The following is a 21351-nucleotide window of genomic DNA, read 5'->3' on the forward strand; positions in this document are numbered from 1 at the left end:
ATAATCACGATGGTGTGATCACTCACCTAGACCCAGACATCCTGGAATGCAAAGTCAAGAGATGGGAATACCAAACCACCTGATCTGCCTCCTTAGAAATCTGTACACAGGTCAAGAAGCAACAGTTAGAACTGGACATGGAACAATGGACTGGTTCAAAATCGGGAAAGGAGTACATCAAGGCTGTCACCTTGCTTATTTAACTTATATACAGAGTACATCATGCGAAATGCCAGGCTGGATGAAGCACAAGGTGGAATCAAGATTGCCGGGAGAAATACCAATAACCTCAGAGATGCAGATGACACCACCCTTATGGAAGAAAGTGAAGAACTAAAGAGCCTCAGGAAAGTGAAAAAGGAGAGTGAAAATGTTGGCTTAAAACTCAACATTCAAAAAACTAAGATCATAGCATCTGGTCCTATCATTTCATGGCAAATAGATGGGAAAACGATGGAAACAGTGACAGACTTTATTTGGGGGGGGGGCTTCAAAATCACTGCAGATGGTGACTGCAGCCATGAAATTAAAAGATACTTACTTTTGGGAAAAAAAGCCATGACCAATCTAGACAGAATATTCAAAAGCAGAAACATTACTTCCCTGACAAAGGTCTGTCTAGTCAGAGCTACGGTTTTTCCAGTAGCCATGTATGGATGTGTGAGTTGTACTGTAAAGAAAGCTGAGCGCTGAAGAATTGATGATTTTGTATTATAGTGTTGAAGTATTATAGTGTTGAAGAAGACTCTTGAGAGTCCCTTGGACTGCAAAAAGATCCAATCCAACCAGTCCATCCTAAAGGAAACCAATCCTGAATGTTCATTGGAAGAACTGATGCTGTCACTGAAATTCCAATACTTCAGCCACCTGATGCAAAAAAATTTGACATTGGAAAAAACCCTGATGCTAGGAAAGACTAAAGGTTGGAGAAGAAAGAAAACAATAAAAAATTAAATGGTTAAATACTACCATGGATTCAAAGTGCGTAAGTATGAACAAGCTCCGAAAACGGGTGACAGGAAAACCCGAAAGGTGTAGTCCACGAGGTTATAAAATAATTGATCACAAGTGAGAAAATCAACTGAGCAGACTAAAGCATAACACATTAAACAAACACACAGAAAAGTGTTAGATACAACAAGCCCAAAAAATACACCCTGCCTTAATATTTTCTTTTCGTAAGGTCTGTTTTTGGATACAACCATATTGGTTTTGTCCATCTGACAAAACCTCCAAAAATTGGGAGCTGCGCAACCTGAATTCCTAACCGAACCCGGCCGCATGCTAAGCGCAACCCAAAAGACCCACCTTGGGAACGAGCACTCCTAAAACAGTTAGGGTGAGCAGTGTCAAGGGTAAGTCTGGGTCAAGAGTTTGTGGCAGATCTTTTCACTTAAGTGCGTGAAGGTTCATTAATCGAAATATTACGTTTAAAAGAAATCTACGATGAATTAAAGTAGTAAATTCAATCATATTGCATGCGGTGCATGCTGGTTATGCAAACGAACGCTGAGTCTCCGCCTCCGAGATTCACGCCTTTCCCCGCCCCAGCTTCCGGTCCCTTGTTCCCAGGCCCCTGACTCCATGTTTTCTCCTCGACACTCTGAGTCTGATTTCTTCTCAATAAGTATTTTGTTGACGGCTTAAGATAATGATCGGAGAAGGAAATGGCACCCCACTCCAGTACTCTTACCTGGAAAATCCCATGGACAGAGGAGCCTGGTAGGCTGCAGTCCATGGGGTCGCTAAGAGTCGGACATGACTGAGCGACTTCAATTTCACTTTTCACTTACATGGACTGGAGAAGGAAATGGCAACCCGCTCCAGTACTCTTACCTGGAAAATCCCAGGGACAGTGGAGCCTGATGAGCTGCCGTCATGGGGTCGCACAGAGTCGGACACGACTGAAGTGACTTAGCAGTAGCAGTAAGATAATGATATATGGGTACTGGATATGACACAGAGAAGGTTCACTATAAAGTCAAATGAAATAGAGTGCTGAACCTCCTCAGTCGTGCCCAGACTATTTGCGACCCCATGGACTATAGCCCTCCAGGCTCCTCTGTCCATGGAATTCTCCAGGCAAGAATACTGCAGTGGGTAGCCATTCCCTTCTCCAGGAGAAGCTGCCCCAGGATCGAATCTGGGTCTCCCGCTTTGTAAGCAGACTCTTTACTGTATAAGCCATCAGGATGACTCTAATCACTATTCAAAAAAAAAAAATTACTGCCAAAATAGGAGAACTGAATCATCCGAAAAGACCCCGATGCTGGGAAAGATGGAAGGCTTGAGAAGAAGGGGACAACAGAGAATGAGATGGTTGGATGGCATCACCGCCTTGATGTACATGAGTTTGAGCTAGTTCCAGTTATGAAAAGGAAGGACTGATGCTGAAGCGGAAACTCCAATACTTTGGCTACTTGATGTGAAGAACTGACTCATTGGAAAAGACCCTGATGCTGGGAAAGATTGAAGGCAGGAGGAGAAGGGGACGACAGAGGATGAGATGGTTGTATAGCATCACTGACACAATGGACGTGAGTTTGAACAAGCTCCAGTTGGTGATGGACAGGAAAGTCTGGTGTGCATGGGGTCACAAAGAGTCAGACACAACTGAGTTACTGAACTGAATTGCCATCATGCACACTAGACATAGGAATGTATGTTGATAGCCTCCCATGTACCAGTGATGGTGTCAAGGGATTTTTAGTTACTCCTTCAAACAACCTTAAGAGGCAGTTAGCATTTCTGACCTTATCCTATATAGTATTTAATAACAACTGTATAATAATACAATCTAGTATATTTATAATATATACCACAATATATTATTATATATAATATATACTTATGATACATTATCACAATGTTTACTTAGGATACATTATGTTGATATTATAGTAATATATAGTATGTATACATATAATACGGCTTCCCAGGTGGCTCACTGGGTAAACAATCTACCTGCAATGCAGAAGATGCCAGACATGTGGGTTAGATCAGTGGGTCAGGAAGATCTCCTGGAAGAGGGCACAGCAGCCCACTCCAGTATTCTGGCCTGGAGAATCCCCATGGACAGAGGAGCCTGGCGGTCCATGGGGTCACAAAGAGTCGGGCATGACTGAAGCGACTGAGCAAACACAGTACGCAAATACAGATTAACTGAGGCTTAAGAAGGTTAAGTAATTTCCCCAAAATTGTAAAACTTAAAAGACTTGAAATCAACCAGGACTTGAGCTAAAAAGACTTAGGCTTTTAAATTCTATGCTAAATTATAACCACTGAGTTTCTATTTTATAGCAGTCTAATGAGTTATTTTCATCATAGTAAGTATAGAGATATGATCAATAAAAAGTACATATTCGTATAGACATCTGATGTGAAAATACTCCACATCAAAGAATCAAAGCAGAGATTCCCAGAATCCTGGGTTTGTTTGTGTGCACACATATACACCACTGATTCCACTGAGAGTGAATATCTCTACTCTTGATGCAGACAGTGAGAAAGTGATGACATAAGAAACAATACTTCGCAGTCCTCTGAAACCTAATGTCCCCTCACAGAGAAGGAATTCCTAGGAATCACAGATATCAGCCAAGGCACAACAGCTTTGATGAGGTAGCTACTGTTTCCTCAACAATCAAGAAAAGTTCTGGGAGAAGGAACAGTGTTGGGCCCCACAGACACTGCCAGGGATTTGCTGTGGATGTGGGAAACATTAAGGAATCCCCAAAGACTTCATCATCCTTATTAATTATTCACCTGAAAGAAGAGAGACAGAAAGACTGGCCCCAGAGACTATTAAGACACCTTTCTTCCATACTGGTAGCAAATTCCTGCCTAGATGATTCATTCCAAAGAGTAAATGAAGTATGTTAATGCTTGGATTTTTTCCCCCTCTTTATCTGGGATTTCACTAATTTATTTATTCATTGTTTTAGCAAATGGAGATATCATACTCTGGTGTGCATGCTCAGTTGCTCAGTTGTGTCCGACTCTTTGTGACCCCATGGACTACAGCCCGCCAGGCTCCTCTGTCCATGAGATTTTCCAGGCAAGAATCCTGGAGTGGGTTGCCATTTCCTCCTCCAGGAGATCTTCTCTACCCAGGGATCAAACCCGTGTCTCTTCCTTGGCTAGTGGATTCTTTACCACTGCACCACTTTGGCAGGAGTAGAAAATAAACCACGGTAAGTAAAGAATATAGTGTATTGAATAATAACAGCTAAGGATGGGCGAAAAAGCAGGGAAGGGGCCAGCAGTGTTAGCAGAGGACAGAGATTTACAGTGTTAGATTGGGGGAGGGGGGCAGGGCGCTGGGAAAGACCTCACAGGGAAGGCTATGTTTCACTAAACATGCACACACGAGTGCATCCCAGATGGGAAGTTCCAGATGAGCTGGTGATTTCTTGATATCTTTTGTTTTTGGTTTTTTTTTGCTTTACCACAAGGCGTGTGGGATCTTAGTTCCCTGACCAGGGATTGAACTCAGGTCCCCTGCATTGGAACTGTGGAGTCCTTACCACTGGGATGCCAGGGAAGTCCCTGGTGATTTTTAAATATGAAGTTTAGGTATCAAATGGAGCCTACTGCTGCTTGAAGTGTCAAAATGGAATTACATACCTATTCTTTAAAAGCATTTAAAAAATATGCCCTCCAATGGCTCTGTTATCTGTAGCAGGGGTTGGCTATCTTTTTCTGTAAAACGACAGAAAGTAAATATTTCAGGCTTTGTGGGCCATGTGGTCTCTGTCAAAACTACTCAGATCTGCCTTTGTGGCATGAAAGCAGTCATAGTTTATAAGTGAATGAGTACAGCTGTGTGCCAATCAAACTCCATTTACAAAAGAAGGTGTAGGACAGTGGGCTACAATTTGCCAACCTATGTATAATAGTTTATGGCTTAAGTAAAATAAACCATTTCCTACAAGATACATTTTATTTTTTTTATTTACTATGTCCTCCAGGGCTTCCCTGGTGGCTCAGTAGTAAAGAATCTGCATATAAAGCAGGAAACATAGGTTCAATCCCTGGGTTGGGAAGATCTCCTGAAGAAGGAACCGGCAACCCACTCTAGGATTCTTGACTGGAAAATTTCACGGACAGAGTAACCTAGCAGGCTATAGTTCATGAGGTTCATGGGGTCGCAAAGAGTCAGACACGACTGAGCGAGTAAACAACAAATGTCCTGCTGCATAATTAATTTGAACAAAATGTAATGAACACCTATTACATGCTAAAAATAGTACTAGGCTTGAGATTATCAAAATGACAACAGTCCTTGTCCTTAAGGAGTTGAATTTTGGTACAAAGAACACACTTAATCCATGAAATACAGAGATTGTGATATTAGAAGTAAGAGCCAAATGCAATGGGATGCCTAGAATAAAAGGCTGTGATATAAATCTGGGGATAAAGGAAGGCTTTATAAGAAGTCAGTGTTTCACTGGAGGCTTGAAGTTGAATAAGAGGAGTACGGGTTTGCTCAGTAGAAATGCAACATTGGAAAAACAATTCAGTGGGTGCCAAGGCAAATGAATTTGAGAGAACAGGCTTGTTTGGGGGAAATTACAAGGCTAGAAGAAAGGAAACAGCAGTAGGTAAAGCCACGTAGAAATCAGGGCCAGATCCTGGAGGGCTATCTCTGTAGGATTTTACTCAGCCAGTGATGGCTAGTCATTAAGGAACCTTGGTTAAGAGAGGAACATGATCAGACTTGCATAAGGGAAAGATGACTGGAAACACTGTTGTAAAGGATTGAGGGAGAAAGTAAGCCAAAGATCCAGAGATCAGAAGAGACACTGGACTAGGTAGGATGCTGATTGAAATTGGAGTAGATGGGAAGATACTTAGAACCACAAAAATGCTTGGGGGAAAACTGTATCTAGTTGGGGGCTGGGAAGGGGTAATCTAGGATGACTTAAACATTTCTGGTTTGAACAACTGGGACGATGATACACTAAATCACTAAGATGAGAATGAGCAGAAGGGAATTAGGTCTGGTGTGGGGGGGGGGCATGTGGACAAGAAAGATGTTCAAATTTTGAAAGTGATATTTTATCTCTAAAAACAAATAAATAAAACACATTCCCAAATCTGGCAAAATAGAATCTGGCCAGTTTACATCTTTCTTGAGCCTTCGTCTTCTCTCAACTACAATAGTTCCTTCACAATCAAGTAATACATAGTTTTGGAAACTGCTCACAAATGACCACCCTTAGCATAATAAAAAATGAAGTGTGGTGTTTTAAATTCCTCTGAGTCCATTATACATCATAGCCCATGACTCTTAACTTTGTAGAATTTGTAACTTCTTTGGAAAATTTGGAATTATTAGCCAAAAGGGAGAAAAGGCTTCATCTATTTGTAAAGACTTGAATGTATGGAGTTGCTGTCTCCTGCGACTTTAGTTCTTGCAGCAGCTGATGGTTCCAGAGAAGGCTACAGACAAACCCAGAAAAAGAAAAGAATTGGGCGCTTTCTTGAAAGCACGGCAGCTGTATTGATCAGGCTTTGGAAAAGTCATTTCTCAAAGGAGACGAAACTGTCCCCAGAGTCAATTGGTTCTTAACCCCATCCTTAGGACATGGCTGAAAAAACAATGTTCCTAGGAGAGAAAGTTATCAAATAATAAATGAAGAGGGACTTCAAAGACACCTCAAAAGCTGTATATTAGCAAATGTGTGGCATCTTAAAAATATCATTCAGTTACATTTTTGATTATGGGTAATGGACCAAGTTGTTTCATAATCACAAACATAATGTACCAGAAACTTGAATAATTGAAGCCTAAAGAGTTCACTCACACCTGGAAAAGTCTGTATGGGCTACTTCAGTTCATCACCCTTCATCCTCTCCACCATCTCATTGTCTTTTGCTGCTACCTGCCAATCAGCAGTCATAATACATTAAATAATCTCCATCTTCCCCTAGGTCCCAATTTTCTCAGTGTTCCCAGTTTATATTTCCACCATTGTGAATTTTTAATGACTTCGTTTCAAATTAAGTGCATGTAATTTCAACATTTTTTTTTTAAGTTGGAAACATGAGGTTCATTCTGGGGAAATTATAAAATGAACACAACTCACAGGCTAAACCCTGTGATACTATGAACTACTTTCATAGTATCTTGGGATAAAGTCAGGAGATGTGTGACTGTCTAAATGACTTAGAACAGTATTCTTCATTTTTATTTTTATCCTTAATGCAGTAGAGACATTTTGAGAATAAACGTCTAATTTCAGAGCCAAGAACACATAAAGTCAAGGAAATGTCACAGTACAATGGCTGGGAAAGCTGCAAACATGTCTTAGAGTTATAGTTGGATTGCTTTTTAAGGTGTGATAAATTAGTGATCCCGGGGTCGGGAAGATCCCCTGGGCAAGGAAATGGCAACCCACTTCAATATTCTTGCCTGGAGAATCCCATGGACAGAGGAGCCTGGTGGGCTATGGTCCATGGTGTCGCAGAGTCAGACTCGAGTGAGCGACTAAATAACAACTGTATAGAGCACAGTAGTACAATATCTTCAAGTCCAGAGGCAAACATAAAAGCTTGCTATTTTTTGTGTTTGCTTTTTATGTATTATTTGTGTGAAAAGTCTTATAAACTTATTACAGTACAGTACTATATAGCCGATTGTGTTAGTTGGGCACCTAGGCTAACTTTGTTGGACTTAACGAATAAATTGGACTTATGATCTCAATCTTGGAACAGAGCTCTTTCGTATGTAGGGGACTTAGGATACTTGGATGAATGCATCCACCTTCCTTGTCTCAATCTACATCATCTTTTAAAATTAAAGAGCTTTTTCTCAAAACATTCATCCACGGTTTATGCAAGTTATCCTAAAGTTTTAATCAGAGTATTCTCAATGAAGCATTTACCCTGAAATCTAAAATCAGCTTTTTTTTCCTGCCTCCTCATTTCTTCATTCAGGTTGCTACAGCTTAGGACAGAGTCCCCGGATGCAGCGCCCATGGAACCACACAGACCAGTGTGTGTGGGGGGAGGGCAGTCCATGAGCTTTCCACATCTCCTGGTTGCCTCTTCCTAGAGTTCCCAGGGTCACAGTGTTTACATGTGTAAAATATATTTGCCTTTATATTATGAAAACTGTCAAATATGAGCAAAGACAGAGACTAGACTAATGACCACACAGAAGTTTTGCGGCAGGTATCTGCTCTGCAGTTGAGCGCATATGGTTTTCTGATTGGCCCACACAATCAGGATTGAGAACCACTGTGCTCAAATGTTGACCAGATTCGGGTTGGGTTCTAGTAAGTCTGCTCTTCCTAGAAAATTCAAGACATTAACTACCACCAAAGAAAGATGCAAATTTACCACAAGATGTGATTTTCTGAACTAACATGAGCTTTAAGGCACCCAGCAGTAAGCGTGTTCTGCTTTCTTTTATTGAACAAATGCAGTGATGCCATAAGCTCATTCATTCCTCATTCATTCAACAACCACAACAACAAATGACTTGAACCTGACACTCAGAGATGAAAACCTATACTCTTAGCCACTACAACATCCTGGCTGGTGGATACAAAGCTTGAGAGATGCTCTTCAGCCTGCAGTCAAGTTCTGTGGAGGCAGAGAGAAGTATAGTGCGGAGTTACTAGACACAAAGTGTGGCAGCCAGAATAATAGCCCCTGCCCCCAAAGATGGCCACCTCTTAATTCTTGTGACTGTGTTACCTTACCTGGCAAAAGGGGCTGTGTAGATGTGATTAAGTTAAGGCATCCTGAGATAGTGAGGTTATTATGGATTATCCAGACAAATGCAACGTCATCAAAGAGTCCTTACCAGAGGGAGGCAGAGGTGGCTGTGTGTGTGTGTGTGAGAGAGAGAGATTGATTTGAAGATACTAGGCTCACAGCTTTAAAGATGAAGGAAAGAGCCATAAGCCAAGAAATGCAGGCAGCTACTAAAAGCTGGAAAAGGCAAGGTACAGATTCTCCCCCAGGGCCCCCAAAAGGAATGCAGCCTTTGATCTCAGTGGAGTGAACTGCTGCTGCTGCTGCTGCTAAGTCGCTTCAGTCGTGTCCAACCCTGTGGGACCCCATAGATGGCAGCCCACCAGGCTCCCCCATCCCTGGGATTCTCCAGGCAAGAACACTGGAGTGGGTTGCCATTTCCTTCTCCAATGCATGAAAGTGAAAAGTGAAAGCGAAGCCACTCAGTCGTGTCCAACTCTTAGTGACCCCATGGACTGCAGCCTACCAGGCTCCTCCATCCATGGGATTTTCCAGACAAGAGTGCTGGAGTGGGGTGCCATTGCCTTCTCTGCAGTGGAGTGAGACTGACATCCAAAACTGTATGACATTAAATTTCTGATGCTTTCAATTTATGATAATCTGTCACATCAGCAATAAATAGGAAACTAACAGAGAAGGAATAGGAGGGAGCATTAGAAGAGAATGTTGGTGAGGTCAAGGGGACTGAGTTCAGATGAGGATAAGCTCCCAAACACTGTAGAAGGTAGATCTCGACCTGTCAGATTTTTATCTCCTGGTGCTAAAGTGCTGCTTCACACTATAGGTATCCCGCCAATGATTTAAGCTGGAAGGTTTCCAAGACTGGAATCCTGAAAGCACTTTCCCCACTAACTAGAATTTTAGAAAGTTACACATAGTAAATATTTCAGGCTTGTGGTTCATATAGTCTTTGTCACAACTACTCAGATCTGCCAATGCAGCACAAAGGCGGCCGTAAACCACATGTAAACAAAAGTTCCAATAAAATTTTAGTCATCAGTTCAGTCACTCAGTCATGTCCGACTCTAGCATGCCAGGCCTCCCTTTCCATCAGCAACTCCTGGATTTTACCCAAACTCATGTCCATTGAGTTGGTGACGCCATCCAACCATCTCATCCTCTGTCGTCCCCTTCTCCTCCTGCCCTCAATCTCTCCCAGCATCAGGGTCTTTTCAAATGAGTCAGTTCTTTGCATCAGGTGGCCAAAATTGAGCCACCAAATATCAGGTGGCTGAGTTTCAGCTTCAACATCAGTCCTTCCAATGAACTCCCAGAACTGATCTCCTTTTGGATGGACTGGTTGGATCTCCTTGCAGTCCAAGGGACTCTCAAGAGTCTTCTCCAACACCACGGTTCAAAAGCATCAATTCTTCAGTGCTCAGCTTTCTTTACAGTCCAACTCTCACATCCATACGTGACTACTGGAAAAGCCATAGCCTTGACTAAATGGACCTTTGTTGGCAAAGTAATGTCTCTGCTTTTTAATATGATGTCTAGGTTGGTCATAACTTTCCTTCCAAGGAGTGTCTTTTAGTCATAGACACTAAAATTCTGATGTCATATAATTTTCAAGTCACAAAATATTATTCTTCTGACTTTTTTCAACCATTTAAAAATGGAAAAACCTTTCTAGGCATGGAGGTCATACAAAAACAATTTGGCCCACTGACTGTAGTTTGCCAACCCCTGATATAAAGAGATTGGGGTCACTTAGGACCCTATACATATTTATTTGGCATCTACTCTCACGTGGCCAAGACCCAGTCCCTAGCACCCTGCATCATGAGCTATATATATCAGCTAGATTCATGAGAGCAAGAGCCTTGTCTGGTGTACTGACCTTGGTGTTCCCAGTACCCAAGATAGTGCCTGGCAATTAATTATCACTGAAGAAGAAATAATTCACAAATAATAAATATCTGTCAGTCTAAGAACTACATGGATAAGGTACATCATGAGTCCAATAGGAAATTGGAAACTCACCAACTCATGTAATACTGTGTCTATGAGGGAGAATATCTTCTGGATTTGAATAAATTGCTAAGAAACAGTCTTTTGAAACAAAGCCTGTAGATGAGCCCCCAAATGCCAGTATATGGGGGCAGAAAATAAGTGTAAGAATATGAGCCCTGAGGAATAATGAAACTATGACACTCACACTCACACATCAGATCTCTTATGAGCAGGAAGACACAAACACAAAGGTCAGTGTTGCCCTGCGACACTCACTACATGGGCCCCGGAGCAATAAACAAGCACCCCGAAGCACGCCAAAGCCCACCAGCACAGCCTAGAATGTTTCTGGCTGTTCCTCAATTCTGAAACACACACTCCAGGCCAGCATTTTTCTTTGGTGACTGTTTATCTCATAAGTGGATGACTCATTTTAAGGTTCTCCAGATCCAGTTTTTGAGAGGTTGTCACAGGATTTTTTTTCTTTTAGATTGAAAGTGGATGATTTCTAATTTGCTTTCATTTCATAAATGTGAGATTGAAAGTGACCCAATGTTTCTGGATAGACAAAAGACCTTGATATTATAAAAATATCCTTTCATTCTGGGATACCATGGGGCAGCACTAATAAAGGGTAACAAAAGGATATAGCACAGTGGTTCTTAGGGGTGATTTTGCCCCCTCAGGGGACATTTGGCAATTTCTGGAAACATTTTTGACTATCATGACTCTCAGGTGGGTTTCCTACTGGCAACTAGTGAGTAGACATCAGGGATTGCCTCAACATCCTACCATACACAGGATAGCCCCCTGTGCCCACAATGAACTACCTGGCTCCAGATGTTCACGATACAGAGATGGAAAAAACCTGGCCTAGCATGAGTTAGGTCTGCTCTTAGGTCCAAATCACACACAATCTCCTTAAAATGATGGTGTCAGAAGATATTAACACTCAAGTATCCGTTTTGTTTATCATCAAAGGTATGCACCCTTATATAATCCCTTATGCATGCTATCCATGATTATGTATATTATACATGTAGTTTTCTGTATGTTATATAAATAAATAAACAGAATCCTAGAAGTTATGTAGAATTAGCATTAAGAAGGACAAACACCACAAGCCAATTTAAAAGAGACAAACAAAAAAGCCTCAAATCTTCATTAACTGGAGAACAAATCACCGAAAGCATTAACTAAAGAGATTTCCTTCCCGCCAGAAGTATATGTCTCCACATTGAGAAAAAAGAAGCAAAAGGCAAACTGAAAAACCAACCATCTAATATCTGTGATTTATTCAGAAAGGTCATTCTTCTGAGCTAAATCTCATCTTTACAAACAGACTTGATTTTCCCATGAAATAAAATTGACTGAAATGATTTTGGTTTTGGTCTATACCACATTGTTTTCTTATGTCCTTGAGACTCGTCTCTAATTGCAGCATCTCTTTAACCTCATCCAACTGTAAACTTCCCAAAGCCCAGTGAGCCAATAAGAAGTGATGCAAGGCTCCTCAAAATACGGCCAGTAGACCTGGGGCAGTGGAATTACCTGGGCAGATGATTCTTGTCAACATGTAGGTTTTTGGGCTCTAAGGCAGATTCAGGGAATTAGGGTCACAAGGAACAGGGCCCAAATACCTTCGCCATAAACCAGAATCCTCAGGAGATTCTCATCTTTGCACAATAAAGATTGGGACCCACTGGGATGGCAGTAAAGACTTGGATTCATATGGTTATGAGCTCTTTGGCATGATTCAGAACATCTCTAAGCCTCAGTTTTCTCATAAATAAGATGGAGCAAAGAATAAGACTTACTCCCAGGTTTGTAGTGATGGTATGAGACAATGCAAGTGAATTGTTTGCTGAGTGCGTATGAGTTCCCAGCAAGCCCTAAATACATGGTAATTAAAGTTATAATTGGACTTCACTGGTGGCTCAGATGGTAAAGAATCTGCCTGCCATGCAGGAGACCGGAGTTCGGTTGCTGGGTTAGGAAGGTCCCCTAGAGAAGGGAATGGCAACCCACTTGACTATCCTTGCCTGAAAAATTCCATGGACAGAGGAGCCTGAAGGGGTACAGTCCATGGGGTCACAAAGAGTCAGACTGGACCGAGTGACTAAGCATGTTTACACACACACAAATTTATAATTAATTTTAACCATCATTCCTCTAAATTGGCCTCCCTTTCAAAAACTTAGCAGTTTTAGTGATACCAATAACTCTTAAGAAATGTGTGTTGAATTCATGAATAAACGGTTCCACTATGAGTAAGATGGAGGAGGGCATGGCAACCAACTCCATATTCTTGCCTGAAGAATCCCATGGACAGAGGAGCCTGGTGGGCTACAGGCCATAGTGTTGCATAGCGCTGGACACGACTGAAGCGACTTAGCATGCTCGCATGCACAGCTGGACTGTGATTCCACATAGGTGAGAAGCAGAAGGAAAGACCAGATCAGTAAGTTAAGGGTGGGAAAACCGGCATGCCATTTAAATAAACCATGCCAGGGGCTGAATTTCTTTTGTCTTCTCCTGTGGCCACCTGTCATTTACTAATAATTAATACTTGCTGAAGTATGGCATAAGTTTAAATACCAGGCTCACAACCCACATTTCTGAAAAGGGCTGCCTAGTTCTTTATAACTCCAAAATAAACACATCTCCAATGACAAGGAAATCCCTTCCTCATGAGTTTCTGGGCAAAGTTGAGGGTATTTGCATAGCTGTTACACTCCTGTTTGGACTCTTCAAAGAGGTTATTCCTTTATGAACTCAACAAATAACTTTTGCTAATTCTTCTTCTCTTGATTCTTCAAGCACTCCTTCTCAACAGATCTTTAGGAATATTTAATACTTCTATATCTCGCTTAATTTTTTGTATTATTTATATATTCTGCTTTTTTTTCAAAAGCAGAAACTTTAGAAAATTCTGAACATTTGGTTGGTATAACAGTGCATTTTTACTTTTTGCCTTAGTATATTAGCTATTGATTGCTAGTACAAGAGGTGCCAAAATATGTTAGAGTAACATGATGGAAAAGTGGACTTCACTCATTCAACAAATATTAACGAGCACCTTTGATAAGCCAGGCACCATTCTAGATACTGTGGATTCATTGGGGAACAAAACAAAGAGCTCTCCTCTCAAGGAGTGTCCAGGCCAGTGGAGGAAACTGATGAGAAATAAACATAATCAATGAGTCGATTACATAGCAAGTAATAAAGTGATAAGCTCCAAAGAAAAAGAGAAGGTAGAGGAAAGTGAGGGGCATCAGGAGTGTTGGGAAGGTTTCCAGGGCAACCTTACTGAGAAGCTGATATTTGAACTAACTCTTATGGAGGTGAGGTAATGAGCCAGGCAGATTTCAGGAGATGAGCATCCCAGACAAGTATGAGTTGACACAGGGGCAGCTTGGGGCTGTGGCTAAAAGCAAAGGTTGGCAAGCTTGGCTGCCTGGGCTTGAGTCCCAGTTCTGCCACTTTCCAGCCATGTGGCTTTTCACAAGCTTATTTTCTCTCCCCATGCTTTGTTTTCCTAATCCATGAAATGGGGATGATGACAAGCCAGGGCCTGGAAAATCACTGACTGTGAACCAAATCCCATCTACTGATTGTTTTTGCAAATAAAGTTTTATTGGCACATAGCCACAGTCATTCCTTTCGGAACTGTCTACAACTGCTTTCACACTACAATGGCGGAGTTGAGTGGTTCTAACAGAGACTGGCCTGTAAAGGTGGAAATATTTACTATATGACTCTTTATAGAGAAAGTTTGCTGGCCCCTGGACTACACTAAAAGTAAAGGCACACCTATGATTAGGGTTTCTCTTTGGGATCATCATTCTCCTCTCCTAAGATTTTGTTTCTCTGGGCAACATCCCAAAGAACCTATAAATATATCACATGACACAGTAAGACTTGGGGACATTGTAAAGTATGTAAAAGCTGGAGTGAAATAAAAGTGGTTCTCTGCAAATGGCCTATTTGTCTGGATTACTGATAAACCAAAATTGAAATGAACACTGAGAAACCCAGTGCTGTGCTACCACCACTCAAAAACAACAAACAAACAAACAACTCCCAAACTTCTCTCGTCACATCTTGTTTCACTCATACATCTTGTTTCAGTGGAAAGAACCTTTGGCAGGGAAGAGACACAACCACATATTCGAAGTTCCCAAAGGCGAAAACATCAGAACAAAAGGCCAGTTTCATCTCTGTGTATCCTGAGTTGAATTGTGGACTTGTCTACCAGCCACCGATTTAATTCTGAGTTTTAAGATTCACTTGAATCTTGGATGGGGAAGAGATAAAAGAGCCCGCACAGATCCCAAGAGTGTGGAAAAATGGAGACCCTTGCAAGAATTAGAAACTTCTCAATGACAGCTCCAGCAGCTGATGGTTTTGCTTGTCTTTCTATACTTAAATTTAGTTCACTGAAATTAGAATGACAGACCTCCAGAGATGGATTGGACCTTGGAGATATGGCTAACATTGTCCACTCTCTGCTAGCTACTGTTCTAAGTCCTTTATTTATATTAACTCATATAATTCCTACAACAACTCTAAGAACTTTGTTACCATTATTATCCCCATATTTCAGATGAGATTATCTTAACGTGTCAAGATCACGCACCTAGTAAATGGCAGAATTGGAATTTGCAGCCAGGATGTAGATTCCAGAATCTAGACACTCACAACCGTATGTATTTCACCACATCTCCTGATGAATCAATCCAATTCCTACCTTTGCAAAGGAGCAAAGAAAAATCCAAAGAAGTTAGGTGACCCCTGCAATAGCAGTGGGATCTGCATTGTAAGAGTCACATTCTACCTTTTCCACCACTGAGTCTTTTCATTCTGAGACATACCCTTATAATAGTATAAACCAGAAATTATGTAAAAATCCAAAAGCTTAAGGTTTTACTCTTTTATAAAGCAGAGCACATTCGATTTATGATTAGGCTTATCTAATGTCTGAGCTGTTCTGCAAAGCCTGTATTTATCATAGCCACGGAAACTAAAATCTTGCCCTGAGTTCAAGAAGTCTAGAGGGGCACATAAACTACTTTACCCTTTCAGACCTGAAAACAGCCTGTGCTGAATCTTTGTAGAAATCAGCCCAGATCCACTTCATCACGGCACGCTCCTTTCTGGTCCGATTTGCTCATTTCAAGCTGCTCCAATATCATCAATCAATCTAAAAATAATGTTCCCATAAATCTCCATTGGCACAGACAGACTTAGCTGTCACACATTTCAGACACTAATCAATCCACTTTTCTTCCCAAATCACAAGACAAATGTGGAAGAATCACAACATTATATCACAATAATCTGGAAAAGACGAAGTATAGATATTTATATTGCTTACCCATGAATTATATTCAGCTGTGTCTTTGCTGTCCTCTCTAATTTCACTGAGCTAAGCTTGGAGTAGGAACTTGAGTCTGTTTAAAAAAAATTATTTTTTTGATGAAAAATACATCCTGAAATGGCAGATTGCAGCGAGTGTCTGAGAAATGGCCCAGCTGGCATAGCTGTGACTCCCACGATACCTTTTGTTGCCAGAGACCTCTGCTACCATACGTCTCGGGACCAAAAAAAAAAAAAAAAAATGCTATCTTTTCATCGGACCATTGAGAAGTTCCTGTCCCTTCAGAATGGAGGCAGGCTGTGTCGCTGAGTGAGTGAGTGAGTGTGCGAGTGAGTGAGTGTGCGAGTGACTGAGTGTGTGTGTGTGTGTGTGTGTGTGTGTGTGAAAGCAGTGCTAAGGGGGAGGAACAAAAAGAATGCAGAGAAATTGAAACTGGATTTCCTGATTTTTATTTTAATAAGACTATTTTGAAGAGATATTCTGGAGTTACAAAAGGATTCCTCTAAAAAAATCCCCCTTTCCACAGGGATCTACAAATGGTAATTGGATTGTAACTGTGCAAACTGTCCTTATTAGGAATCAACCAAAGAATGACGGAAGCCTCGGGTAAAACCTCTGAGAGCGTGATAAAGCACATAGGGTGCTTTCTTTGTTTAGGATAAAGTCTCAGTTCTTGCATTCCATTTTAAAAACACAGACTTCTTCATTTTTCTAACACTAGTAAAAAAAAAAACACTAAACAAAAAGGTTTCATTCTCCCTTATACTGAAGCACAACACATGCTCTGAATTTTACGCTCTTTGTAAAACAATAGTCCTTGAGAAGTTGTTCATTTCCTGCACAGGGGGTGTGGAGGTCAGAGTGGGTGTAACCACTGTGGCCCTGTTTAGGAGGGTGCAGGTTGGGGGTGGGGGCAGCAGGGAGACAGCCTTGAAGAACAGAGAGAAAAGGAAAGATTAAAAACATATCGTGATCACTAATTACCTTGATCTCCATGTATTCCACATGGCACTGAACCAAAAATAACTCAAAAAGACATCTTTGTTTTCCATTCAATATGAAGTTATAGTTCTCCTGTGGTCACAAGTTCCAACAAAAGAATCACTGTGATTATAACTGACAAACTGAGCAATAATTTCATGGAAGACCTTACTGACTCAAAATTTAGGGACTCGGTACATTTTTTACTAGGATTCTGTGAGGTTAATCATCACTTGATATAAGCCACACACAGCTTCTGTTGCTCCTGATATTTATTTAGTGAGAGGAAAGAATTTAAAAACAATAAAATACATCAGATGTTTTTCTTTACTAGAAAAATTACACTTAAAGAGAAATTCAGAGTAAAAATTTGCCTGTTGTAGCATATACCCTCACCTCCACTAACCTCAAAACTCAGATGTTGAAAAGTCATCATTTCAGCAGATAGTGAATAAGGTTCATGTAATCTGAATACTCATTTATGGAATTTAGACCCACCAAAGTTATTTAATATAATACTTTGCATGGAAATGATAAGTATGCGATTCATTTGTCATTGTTGGGCAAGTGATCTTTCAGTTTATGAATAGATGCAAGCACCCTGTAGTCCTCAGTGAATCCTTATTAAGTGTCAGATATTGTTCTAAACATTTTATGGGCACTGACTCATTTAACTGATGAAAGAATTATAAAAAGTAGTTTACATTTTTATCCCCATATAATAGATGAAAAACAGAAGCTCAAGAGGTTAAGTAACTTACTCCCAAATTCACAGCTCATAAGTAATGCAGCTGTGATCCCAACTATATTAAAGTTTTTCTATGAAATTGGCTGGAAGACAAAGCCATAGTTCACAAGCAGCTGTAGTCAGAGCCACGTCATGGTGTTCAGTAAGAAATAGACGCAGGGATTTAATGAGTACAATTACCTAAGCCTGGAGTGGCTTGTTCATTTGATGGAGACAACACTGTCAGGTCCATGAATGTTTCATGTGAAAGTGAGCATTTCTTCAAGTGGCTAATCTCAAGTAATCTTAAGAGACAATGTTTTGTGAAATTCCTAGTTTGTTTTAACAGTGGAAACAAGTCAAGCCTTGAGAGGATATGCAGAAATAATGGAGAAGTTGAGTATCTCTGGCATTCTTTGGGAAAATGCATTCAAGCCAGAAAAACAAAGGGTGACATAAGGAATCTTCTTTAAGATTCAAATACTCTTTAAGTAGAACCAAGAAGAGGCCAAAAAGTCACCCAAACAGCCTTTGAAATAAGTATCAGGAAGCAATCATAAGGTCCAATCTGTGGAAGAGTTTTGCCACCCAGAAAAAAAATGCCAGGAACACGGTGATCTTTTACCCACTTAACTCTTGATTAGCCAAGGACACCAAACAACAATTTACAGCCTCAATATCTAAGCCATTAAGCATTTACTCCTGACTCTTATTCTGGATTATTACTGTTTATATCACTAGGGACATTTTGCACTTTCAGGGCAAAAATATTATAGAACCACTTTCAAACTTTTGGAGTGAACACATTTCTGATGATACCACTGTTTTGCTTAAAACCCTTTGATGTCTCCTCTTTAGCTCATGGATAAAGTTCAGATTCCTCAGCATGGCATCCATTGCCATGTGTGCTGATTTAAACAGAATAAAATCAAATATTCATTGCAAAACAGAAAATAATAATAATTGAATATATTGAGCATATATTAGGTGATATGCACTACACATGTGGTATGCATTCACTCCCACAATTGCATATTATGGGTGTGGTCATGGAGATATAGAAACAGAGGAAAAGACTCACAGGCTGCACAAAGACTTCTTCATGGGCTCTCAGCTAGATGACCCATCCCAGTCTCCTTTGCACAGAGTAGAGGTCATATGACTAAACTCTAAGCAATGGACTGTAGGAGGAAGTGACAGGCTTCATTTCTAGCCTTGGCCCATAAAAACCTGGAGACAACATCTCTCAAAGCTACATGAGGTCATCCCAGGCATGGACCACGCTTCTCAATATTCATGCCCAAGCGTCCCCTGCTCTTCAGTTCTGACCACCTCTGGGATCTGCCTTAACCAATCAAACGTGGCAGAAATGACAGTGAGATAATTCTGGACCTAAGACTTAAGAAGTCCTGGCAATTTCCACTTTGGCATTCTTGGGACCCTTGAACCACCATGTCATAACTGTGGCTACTCTACTGGAGAAACCACCTGGAGAGGCCACATGGAGCGTGAGAAGAGCTTAGCTGTCCCAATGTCTCAGCTCAATCCAGCTTCCAGACAACCTCCCAGTTGAGTGAAGTCTTATGAGTGACCTCTGTCAAGGCCAGCAGAAGTGTTCAGCTGAGCCCAGATCAGATTACAGGACCATCAGTGAATAAAGCAGTGGTTGTTTTAGGCCACCAAAGCTGGGGGGGCAGGGAGGGCGGGGGTTTTTTTTGAGGCAGTGAATAACCAAATCAATATCTTCTTGTGTTGAAGATAGTGGAGCAACAGGAAAAAACAGCTTGGGTCCTTGAATCCTTGTTTGGAACACAGCCATCCTACCAATCATAGAGACTATGACAATACGAAAGTGAAAGTGAAAGAGAAAGGTGCTCAGTCGTGTCCGACTCTTTGTGACCCCACGGACTGTTCTTCAGGCAAGAATACTGGAGTGGGTAGCCTTTTCCTTCTCCAGGGGATCTTCCCAACTCAGGGATTGAACCCAGGTCTCCAGCCACCAGGAAAGCCCAACAATATGAGTGAGTAACAAACATTATGGTGAGATTTGGGAACGTTTGTGATATGGCAATCAACCTCACCTTTTTAAACTTCTTTTGTACACACAGATCACAATTCTAAACAGTTTGAATCTGGAGTCCTATCCCTGGAACTTCTCATGTACGTCTCCCCACTGATCCACGTGGCAGGTCATTCCTTCAGTTTCAACATTTTCACATGGAAAGAAAGTAGCTGATCAACCGGATGATAAAATAAAAACTATTCTTTATAAGTCACTTTGCAGAACATGTAGAAAGTCTTTTAGGAACAAAAGAATAAATAGTTTTAAATAATATATAGCAAATATTTAGAAACAGGTGATGCTTCTTTTAGAATTATGACTTGATATGATGCAATGGCATAGTGAAATTTCATCTAGATCATATTTATCACTGATCAAACTTTTGCTGGTCCAATTACCCTCTTTTGACCAGTAACATAGAACTAGCACTTGAGGTCTTAGTATTTTTTGTGATGGTATGTAAAAAATGTGAAAAATTGTTAAGGACATTTCAATCCTTCTGATACTGTACAGAGTACAGTGAAGATGTGGTATCTTTTAGTTGCATTATCAGACTCTACCTTTATATTGGGCTTCCCTGGTGGCTCAGTGGTAAAGAATCCACCTGCAATGCATGGGTTTTATCCCAGGGCCAGGAAGGTTCCCTGGAGGAGGAAATGGCAACCCCCTCCAGTATTCTTGCTTGGAGAATCTCATGGACGGAGGAGCCTGGTGGGCTGCAGTCCATGGGGTAGCGAATGAGTGGGATACGACGGAGCGACTAAACAACAACAAGTAAAAACACAGAAGGACGATTCTGCATTCTCTCGTGGCTATCATTTGCTTCCCTAACAATACTTATCTGCCCTCTTCACTCCCAGCACTTGACCTTTGTCTCATTTCTAGTATTCTCTTGCTCCTACTGTCACCCACTTGCAGACAGACTAACTTTCAGATCCTTCAGATCTAAATATCTACCATCAAAGCCAAGTATTAGATATCTGGAAAGTTACTAAAGGCCACAAATCTGAAACAATCAAAACCACAACAGAGAGTCTCTAACACCTGGCAGTGGTGGTGGTTTAGTAGCTCAGTCGTGTTGAACTCTTGCAACCCCATGGACTGTAGCCTGCCAGGTTCCTCTTTCCATGGGATTCTCCAGCTAAGAATACAGGAGTGGGTTGCCATCTCCTTCTCCAGGGGATCTTCCTGACCCAGGAAATGAACCCAGGTCTCCTGCATTGCAGGCAGATTCTTTACCGACTGAGCTACAAGGGAAGCCCAACACTTAGTTAGGGCTTACAGAATATTTGCTATACTCTAGGAGGCAGGTTGGCACCCCACTCCAGTACTCTTGCCTGGAAAATCCCATGGACAGAGGAGCCTGGTAGGCTGCAGTCCATGGGGTCGCTAAGAGTCGGACATGACTGAGCAACTTCACTTTCACTTTTCACTTTCCTGCATCGGAGAAGGAAATGGCAACCCACTCCAGTGTTCTTGCCT

The 21351-nt window shown here is 41.2% G+C and overlaps 1 protein-coding gene across 5 annotated transcripts in view; it reads right to left on the reverse strand.

The window, feature by feature from the left end:
• Positions 1-21351, reverse strand: part of ARHGAP6 (Rho GTPase activating protein 6) — a 541707-nt gene that overhangs the window by 89537 nt on the left and 430819 nt on the right. Inside the window, exon 1 of one of the 5 annotated variants that reach the window (XM_027535098.1) lies at positions 16097-16414. The exons of the other annotated variants lie outside the window; for them this stretch is intronic. The gene's annotated coding sequence lies outside the window, so the exon portion shown is untranslated. Of the gene's footprint in view, positions 1-16096; positions 16415-21351 lie in introns of those variants that run through there. 5 annotated transcript variants of the gene reach the window in all.

Source organism: Bos indicus x Bos taurus, chromosome X, assembly GCF_003369695.1.
Source record: "Bos indicus x Bos taurus breed Angus x Brahman F1 hybrid chromosome X, Bos_hybrid_MaternalHap_v2.0, whole genome shotgun sequence".
NCBI lineage: Eukaryota > Metazoa > Chordata > Mammalia > Artiodactyla > Bovidae > Bos > Bos indicus x Bos taurus.